Source organism: Crinia signifera, chromosome 4 (genome assembly GCF_055691185.1).
Source record: "Crinia signifera chromosome 4, ASM5569118v1, whole genome shotgun sequence".
NCBI lineage: Eukaryota > Metazoa > Chordata > Amphibia > Anura > Myobatrachidae > Crinia > Crinia signifera.
This window is the reverse complement of record NC_139220.1, coordinates 280,069,485-280,079,828: the sequence shown is the minus strand read 5'-3', so window position 1 is coordinate 280,079,828 and position 10,344 is coordinate 280,069,485.

The window sequence follows — 10,344 nt, the reverse complement described above, 5'->3', positions numbered from 1 at the left end:
AACAGAAGCGCCGGCTGCAGGAGGTATCGGCAGGCAGCAGGAGGTACCGGCGGGTGGCAGGGGCAGACGGCAGCGGGTAACTATAGCCCCGCAGACCCCCCCCCCCTGGCGCCCACACCCTCTTTGTGCCTCCACGCCACTGTATAGATGGACCACAGCATGTTACCTCATTGCGCTGATTTGCCTAAAATAATGTACTAATTCTCCCCATTCAGTATACAGATTACAGGGCCTCCCCTCTACAAGACCAGCAGCTGAAATAATACCCCTTGTATATAAGTGCCCACTCATATATTTCTTCTATATGGTGCCTTTCATTGGCACATATTTGCTGTGGTCCCTCAATGTAGCATCCTCAAAATGCTTACATTTTGTGTGGATTTTCCACAAAATAACTTAAATACACCCCTTGGTATGTTTGTTTAAAGGATTTCCCATTGAAAACCAAAACCAAAAATGTGACCGTGACAAATAAAAATATTGTAATAGCTTTGAAATGTTGGCTATATTAGCTGCCTGTTTGTCTTCATTGATTGTGTGCCACCGAATGTGGATCAGTATGTATTCATGTCCTCGTTGGAGCCTGAGGCTTGGATGGCACAGGGGTACGGCACATATTTCAGGGGCAACGGAGTCAGTAGCTGCCGGGCTCCTGCGAGGGCCAATTCAATTAACTGTTTAAATCAATAAACTTATAACAGTCGCTATATGTTTTTGGTTGCTGGCTTCCCCTCTAGTCCCTGCACCCTAGGGATGAAATGTAAATCATTTTACATTTTAAATCATGGCAATCATTTACACTGCAAAACCAGTTTGATTTTGCAGTGTAAATGATTGCCGCTTTAAAAAAAACCCTGGAGATTTCTTACCAAATCTCTCACTTTCTGATTCTCTCACCCTATCACATTACACCCCATATGTCACTCCATCATTATGATAAACATAAACCTAGCAAATGTCATACATAGTACTGGAACCCATGACCTCTCACACTAGAAGCAGGCACCATACTGATGGAGGGATTTGTTCCTGCTAAGGAAGTGTGAGAATTCTAACTATATGAAACACTGGTTCTCAACAATTTTCATTAGCTTCATATAGTTAAAATCAACACTATTATTACACAGGGACAAATAACTCTAGTAAGGTGTCTGTCTCCAGTAAGAAAGGTCATGGGTTCTACTCCTGTGTATGACTATTAAGAAATGTGTTGAGTGCCAAATGAATTTGTCAAAATAGGTGTAAAAATTGGCATGAAAACATTATAATGACCTGTAATGTTTACCTATTATAAGAAATATAATCTTTTTTTTTTACATTTAGCATTTGAATTTATATAACAAATGTGAGCGATGCTGGCAATTTTTAGCTGATATTTTTGACTTCTCTCACAGAGATGTTGGCACTCAAATGGTTAAAAAAAATATGGCGCAAAATATAACAAAGATATGTGCCTGGAATTTTATTTTGGAGTGTAGCAAAAGAAAAGATGCATCCAAAATCTATTAACAGGTCAGAAAAAGCCTGGGCACCACCCATCATCTCCCAGAGTGCTAAGTATGCACCCGCAATAAAGCAATCAGGGTGTGCCACAAGGCAAGGCCCCCACTCGCTAGGTTCTGACACTTTTTGGGCAAATTTTGTAAACAGCAATGTGGTGGGTATGCTTTCCTCTCACTTCCTAGGAGAACAATTCAGCAAATCCCGGATCCATGGGAAGGAAGCATTGGCCAATAATATCATCCTAAGAGCAGAGGCGTAGGGAGGGCGGAGCCACTGGAGCTCATGCTCCGGGCGCCGATTGGTTGAATGGCGCCGCTGGCCTGCCCCCCCCCCCCCCCCCCCTCCTCAAATGATCCGTGCACGGTGCACTAGATCTTAAGAATACAACTTAACAGGCAGTGGGCAGCGTGCGCCGGCGGCTGCCCTGCCCGGCGCCTGCCTCCTGCCCTGCTCACCCGGTCCAAACGTCACGGACCGGACGGTGAGGCCGGGCGGCTAACTCACTGCTCTCTGTTGCTGCTGCTGCTGCTCGGGCCGACTTCCGGGCAGCGCAGCATAACTCTAGACTCCTCTTACAGTCACCTGCCCATGCTAGCCTCCTCCCTGGCTACAGCAGCGTCATCAGCCATCCCAAGCGCTGGCTGTAGCCTGGAGGAGGAGAAGGTGTTCTGCTGCTGCCCGTGCTGCCCTGGACCTGCTGCAATCATTTATTCAAGGTGAAGGTGGATTTTTTTTTTATACAGCTAATTAATGATGTTATAAACTTGGGGTTTGGGGGATTGGTGGGGACCGGGGGAGGGGATGCTGTATTTATTTACAGCATCTTATATAGTGCAGCAGATTCCGTTACAGTGTCTTATATAGCGCAGCAGATTCCATTACGGCATCTTATATAGCGCAGCAGATTCCGTTACAGGTTGTTATATAGCACAGCAGATTCCGTTACAGTGTTATATAGCGCAGCAGATTCCGTTACAGTGTCTTATATAGTGCAGCAGATTCCGTTACAGAGTGTTATATAGCGCAGCAGATTCCGTTACAGTGTCTTATATAGCGCAGCAGATTCCATTACGGCATCTTATATAGCGCAGCAGATTCCGTTACAGCACCTTATATAGTGCAGCAGATTCCATTACAGTGTCTTATATAGCGCAGCAGATTCCATTACAGTGTCTTATATATCGCAGCAGATTCCGTTACAGTGTCTTATATAGCGCAGCAGATTCCGTTACAGTGTCTTATATAGCGCAGCAAATTCCATTACAGTGTCTTATTTAGCGCAGCAGATTCCGTTACAGTGTCTTATATAGTACAGCAGATTCCGTTACAGTGTCTTATATAGAGCAGCAGATTCCGTGATCTCATCTCATCATCGTGGACACACCCCCCACATTGCAGTGCCGGTATTTCAGGCATTGCAGAGAGGTGGGCGGGGCCACAATGACGGGATTCACATCATCGGGTCCCCGTGGACCCCTCGGACCCCTCGGACCCCACGCCGAGTTGGAATTGTGGGAGACTGGGGGAATTCCGGGTGTCTTGCCCGCCTTTCCGGAAGGCCAGGAAGCGGATCCGATTTCCCAGAGCCTCCTGGCCATTTCGGGAGGGTAAGCAACCCTGGGATACATTGATATAGAAAGTCCAAAGCTTCGGTTCACATTAACTGTAGCTTCTTCCTCTCATTTGCTTAAAGTGACTGCAGATAATTCTAAACGCAAACATAGGGAGGACTTAAAGTAAATGACTAGTAAAGTAAATGTTTCTGGGCTGTCTATCATAAAGTATAAATAGTTTGTGGGAAATGATAAATCATAGTGGCAGGTGCACTTTACATTATCTCCCCACTGATTACAGACCAACCATAACATTCATCCCAAACTATTATACTATGTATCAGATTATTGCTACACCACATTCTCCCCGTGCCAAGACAAAGAAACTTACACTGACAAATATGTATTTAACTTGAATGTTAACAGATTCTGCATCATATTGTTCTTATATTATTCTAGGCAAAGCGCCAAGGAATAAAATATTATTTTGATTTATTTGGTTCCAAGTTTAATTTGGTTATTAATGTTATCACATTATTTGGTGAATGAACAATAAATATTTCCAGACATAAGTTAATTAGACACTTGTACATTTATTTGGTTCACACAGTCCCATTACATCTAACGTGCAGGGATACAGAGTGCTGGGTATGTATGTAATGCCCAGCATCGGTGGATCCAGAAGAAAATAACAGGGGGCACCATGATATAGCGGCCATAGGTAAAGTTGGATTTGGTGCAAATGCTCCCAGAGTAGGGGTGTGTCCTCACTACAAGGTTTATTGCATTGCTACAGGGGAAATTTTTATTCTTACAGTTTATTTATAAGGCGCCACAAGTGGTACGCAGCGCCGTACATAGGGCACATACTTAGAACAATACAGGGTACACAGAACCAAACATAACAGCAACAGAAGGACTATAACAGAGCACAAGTAACAATGAGCAACACAATTCTTAGTGCACAATACAGCTGAGATGTAGGGAAGTGAATGAGAAGAGATGCTGGTATAGATGGTAAGGGTGTAAAAGAGCTGTAATTGAAATGAAAATGTGTGCTGTGATAACAGGAGGGACGAGGGCCCTGCTCCAAAGAGCTTACAGTCTAGAGGGAGGGGGAGACAGACAGGCGACATGAGGTGCAGGTAAGGAGACCTGAAGGCAAGAAGTGAGCATGGTAGGGATGGTCAGGACATGAGACAGCAGGTAGAGAAAGTGGATGGACAAAGTAGTCCTCCTTTCTTCACCTGCACCCCCAACCCTCAACAACCCTGCGCTTTGCCCCATGCTGCAACACATCCTGTTAGGTAGGGGGCAGAGAGCATGCAGAGTGAATAAGTATAGCACAGGATGGAGGAGCCATGGCTCCTGCACAATACTGTAGTTCAAAAAGATAATGTCAGCATGGAGAGAAGAAAAATAAATACAGAGTTAGGGTAAGTAGTGTGCGAAGCAGGTGTAGAAGGACATATACAGTGCAGAGAGAAGGGATGTGCAATCTGGCACACTGAAATTGTTACACAGAAAATGTGACTAGTGATAGTGGGTTGAACAGAAAGCAATGGCTCTGAGAATTAGGTCTTAAGGTACAATATTCCCATGCGTTTTGAACTAGATTGCATCGCATGCGTTTTACATGCGATTTTCGTGCAATGTGATGCAAAGTGATCTGGACCTAGTTCAAAATGCACCGGCTGCACAGACTTTGGGGGTTATTCTTATTCCTTCGGTCTTCCGTGCATTTGTATTCCATGAGGTGGAATACGCTGCAAACCTGACCAGTATTTAGTATGTTGGGTATTACCTGGAGTAAGAAGAGAAGAGGGGTCTGTTCATTCAGGATAAGCTGAAGATATGTCCAGAACACCGGTATAACGCTGCTGACCCTTTATAACTAAATCCTTCAGATACTAAACCTGTAGCGTCCTAAAGAACTGGCGTCCAAACCTATAATGGCCTTACAGGATTTGCAGTCTTTGCAAGGCACGCACACCACATTTTCATCAGTATGGGGGTAGATAAAATGCAAGGCCATGACCATTACTTGCTTATTATGCCATGGATATTGTCTCACAGGGGAACCCTCTCAAGGTTACCTATGTGATGCGTAGCACATTAAGCCACACAGTAGTAATTCCCCTTACACATTATGCCAAAGAGTAGTAGTAGTGCCCTTACATATTATGCCATACTGTAGTAGTAGTAGTAGTAGTAGTAGTAGTAGTAGTAGTAGTAGTAGTAGTAGTAGTAGTAGTAGCAGTAATGCTCCTTACACATATGCCACAGAGTAGTGGTAGTGCCCCTTACACATATGCCACAGAGTAGTAGTGACATGCAACTACTCCCCTCTCCTTTCTTGGTCTCTGCATTATATGGTGATCACTGCAATGCTCTCTGTATTACAGGATGATCACTGTGATGCCTTCTGTATCATATGGCAGTCAATATTTTGCTCTCTGTATTATATGATGACCACTGCTATGTTCCCTGTATTATATGGCACCCACTGCAATTCTTTCAGCATTACATGGTGAACACTGCGACCCTCCCTACATTATATGGCAGTCACTGCCACACTCCCTGCATTATATGGCAGTCACTGCCATACTCCCTGCCTTATATGGCAGTCACTGCCACACTCCCTGCATTATATGGCAGTCATTGCCACAACACTCTTTGTATAATATTTCGGCCATTGCATTCTGCCACACACCCATAATCGGCTGGAGCCCTTATTAATGCATTCCCCTTGTGGATCTTTCATGCCCAGTCAGATACCTATGATCTGTTTTCTGTCCTATGACGCTGCCCCAACCCTCCATTCTCACAAACATTGTCTGATTAGCAGGCTATGCGCAATTCTCAGGCTGTCCAACGATATTGGCCATGAAAAAAGCAAGCAGGATTTTTTTTTAAATTGTAAAATCAGCGTGAACCCAGAAAACCCTAATTAGTGCAAATTAAAGAAGATTGATGATAATAAGAAAACAAAAGGTTTACCAGGGCTGATTCTTGCATTTTTATTTAATAAAATGAAAGAAAGCCTTCTTCAGCAAATAATGCTCTATATTAATTTGTGGTGCATGAAAATGCCTGTTAGATGTCATTTTAATCCATTTTTAAAATGTATTAAAGAAAACTCTTTTTTTTCTCCTGGCTATAACCTTAATCCTATCCTATACATACTGCAACATTTCTAATAAATCTTCTCCTTAATACTGACTGCTTTAAATTTTTATGAAAAAACTGTCTAAGAGAAATGAACTATTACTTTGCAACAGCTTGTTCTGTATTCATTTATTTAGGAACAGTTTGTAATATTCCGTTGCACTTTACAATAGGAGACAGTGATACAACAAACTGGGTACTTACAGACAGTCAAAGGTATGAGGGGCCTGCTTCCAAGCTTACAATCTAAAGGGAAATAGGCATTGATACACAAGGATAGATATTCTTTATTGCATTAATTCCACCAGAATGCAATGGTTCCTGGTGTGCTGTATGATACGGTGACCCAGCAGTTTGGCCAGGGGTCAGGAGGATGGAAAATGTGAAAAAGAGGGAGAGAAAGTTGATATGTGTACAGTGGGGATGTGATTAGATAGGAACGGTACATGAAGGTTAAGTGGATGGTTCTGGAATTTGATAAGCTTGCCTGAAGAGGTGAGTTTTCAGGGAACGCTTGCAGGTTTGGAGACTGGAGGAGAGTCTTATTGTGCTTGGGAGGGCATACCACAGGGTGGGTGCAGCCCGAAGAAAGTCCTGTAATCAGTAATGTGAGCGAGTAATGAGTGTGGATGAGAGACGCAGATCTTGTGAGGAGCGTAGAGGTCGGGTTGAAAGATATTTTGAGATAAAAGGAGAGATGTATGTTGGTGTAGTTTGGTTTATGGCTTTTTGTGTAAGTAAAATAATTTTGCACGGAATACGGTAGAATACAGGTAACAGCAGCATTGTTTAATTCCAGTCTTATGCTCAGTACAGAACTGACAGCTTGTCAGTCTAGCTTAAGCTACTAGCAGTATTTTTAAGGTAGTATGATTTGTTGTATGATCTCTTGACACCGTTACATTTATGGTGTTTTATTTTTATTTACATTTATGGTGTTTGGGATGTTTTTTACCTTAGGAAAAACCATTCACAGCGTGAGCCATATTTGGTTGCTGAATTACAGTATTCAAAATTGTCTCATATTTCAGTTTGTCAAAGCGACTAATGCGGTCACTGTTACGGGAAACACAGCTGAACTTACCACACAGAATAAACACTTTGGATGTTAAACAAAAGGGTTTGATTAACTTGAATACTTCTCTCTCTTTTCTAGGATGTAGATCATATACTTGACTTCATCTACAACTGATATTATGCAGTGTCACGTATTAGAACAAGCACCTACTGGCACTGATTTCTACACTTCATTACTTTCCCATCAATATTTCTACATACTCATTGTAAACTAAATACTAACAGCGTTCTCTATTACAGCTTTCAATTATTTGTTTATTATTTATTACCAGGCATTTATATAGCGCACACAGCTTCCGCAGCGCTTTACAGAGAATATTTGACCATTCCCATCAGTAACTGCCCCAGTGGAGCTTATAATCTATATTCCCTACCACATATACATGTACACACAGACATTCTAGGGTTAATTTTTTGTTGGGAGCCAATTAACCTACCAGTATATTTTTGGATTGTGGGAGGAAACCGGAGTAACCAGAGGAAACCCACACAAGTACAGGGAGAATATAGAAACTTCACACAGTTAGAGCCATGATGGGGATCGAACCCATGACCTCAGTGGTGTGAGGCAGTAATGTTAAACATTACACCATCCATGCTGCCCACGGTTGGTGCCAGGTCAAGGAGCACTGCGAAAGCACCAAACTGAATGACCCGGGTTGACCATCCTGGCAGTTCAACTTAGGTTACAAATATAATTAAATCTGTGTCACTCTGTGTACAATCGGCGACTTGGGTTCAGTGTGAAAGGGTTGGACTCAGGATCAAAATCTTGGGTTCATTCCGGATTTGCAATCTGATAGTGGTATAAGTGTCTACTCTGAATCTAACAAACTATTGTTTTGTATTTTTTGCTGATTGTGATATTTATTGCTATGATTATTATCATTTATAATGTATTTATAATGTATAACCTGCATAAGACTCACTTGTGTACATCTACCAACCAGTACATTATTTCTGGTCACATATGCTGTGATATGAAGCATCTGAAGCATGAGTTTGATTGGAGAGAAGTTTTAAAACCATCTCATCTCCTACTTACAGGTACAAGAATCCCATTTTTGAACATCTGATGCTTTTCATTTAAAGAACAGTCTGCATTGTAAATTGATTTTGTTACTGGGAGTCTGCAACTTCCCCCACCATTAATTAGCTTGTTGAGCAATTTGTCCGAACACCAGCCCCTGTCCCCTGTACCTGCTGACCCAGCCCAGTCCCCTGTACCAGCTGGCCCAAACTTTCCTCTAAAATTGGAAATATTTGGAAGCCTGCTCAAAGGCTTGCCTGCCATCTAAGCCTGCATTTTAAGCATGTCATCTGAAGCATGAATCTGATTGCGTTTTGGACTGGATTTGGACTTACACCTTACCACATTGCATCATTGTATTTTTATTTTTCACCAATTGCCATCTCTCCCAGCCTCTAAGCTGATGAAAGCTATGTCTTACTTTTCTGTTTACTGTTTATTTACCATGATTTGTACCATGTACCATGTACCCCCACTGTATGCAAAGCCTGTATGCTGTACCATCACTGGTTGCACACCCTGCCAGCAACAACAGGGTGTGCCAGCGATTGAAGAAAAGTGCTATATAAATAAAATTATTATTATTACTGCTGCCTTTGAGCAGCATGATCAAGATGGCACCGCAAATGGCTGCCTAGGAACTGTGCCACTCAGCCAGATGTACCCCCTGTGTCTCCCCTGCACACTGCATAGCAACCTAAAACTGTACTGTCCCTGCTTAACTGTTACCTACCTGGCTGTTTGTAATGAACAGTGGCGCTGCTGTTGGCTGCCTAGGCACTGTGCAGCTCGGCGGGTAGGTGTTCCCTGTGTGATCTTTGCTTATATTGTTACCTCAGCGAATATAAGTTCTCTGCGTCATGTGTAATGTATATCTGTACTGTCACTGTTAACTGGCTGGCTGTTGCCCAGCTATCCCAACCAAATTCCTAGTATGTGCAAGTATACCTGGCCAATAAAGCTGATTCTGATTCTGATATTACAGTGCTTGTGGCACCAATACTGATCGTGTGCCCAGCATATTTAGATTGGTAAGATTCATTCTCTGAACCAAGATGGTCACCAAGGTTACTACTAAGCATGTGCAGAGCAATCTTGGGACTATTAGATTACCACAGGGGAGGACAATAGTCTTCCGCATAGCTCCAGTGAAAGCTGACATTACCTAGTGTTCCAGCACCCTGCACTGTTACTGGGTACCTACATACTCTGGTGAGCTGTATATGACATCCAGCTCTGTTCTATCTGCCAGTGTATATAACAGTGAGTACAGCTGTACCTGCTTTATGTTCAAAAAACCCATTCCACTGGCTAAGTAACAAGGCTGTGTGTAGTTGTAAGGTATCCCCTGCCCCCATAACTCTATATTTGTGTATATAAAATGCACTTGAAGATAGAGGCTCATTCTGCCTGATTTACCACCCCCCCCCCCCCCCACACACACCTGATTTTAATTATAACATAATTGCTGTTTACATATTAGAATGGGCACTATTATAGATAAGTCCTGGATAAATATATATTATATGTCAGAATTACGGATGTAACGGACCACCTGTTGAGGTTCACCTTGACATGGTAGGTGGGCATGCATTTTGGACAAACGGGGCAAGAACCTTTTGTACTCCATGTTAAATTGCAGAGTTTATCATAATTGTTTTGCCCCTGGCTTCGAGTGCTACCTGCATTTTCTTTTTGACTTAAGCGCATGGGGGAAAAGGAGAAAGAAGAACAACAATTATGGTGGCATAAGGGTTGTAGATAACCAAATTAGCAGGAGGGAGATTAGATTACCGGCACATCTCAGGTCATTGCCTTATCAGTTATAAAGAGCGAAACACTTCTCAAAAGGAACCAGCTAAACAGGCTTTACAGCATTTTACAGTAAATTATGAACAGTTATTTAATTATATAAGTGTGGTAGCGTATCTCATAACACTTTTAAAAACCAGGACTATTAAAACTATTCGCTTAGCAATTTAATCCTGTGAAATTCAAGTAGTGTACACACAG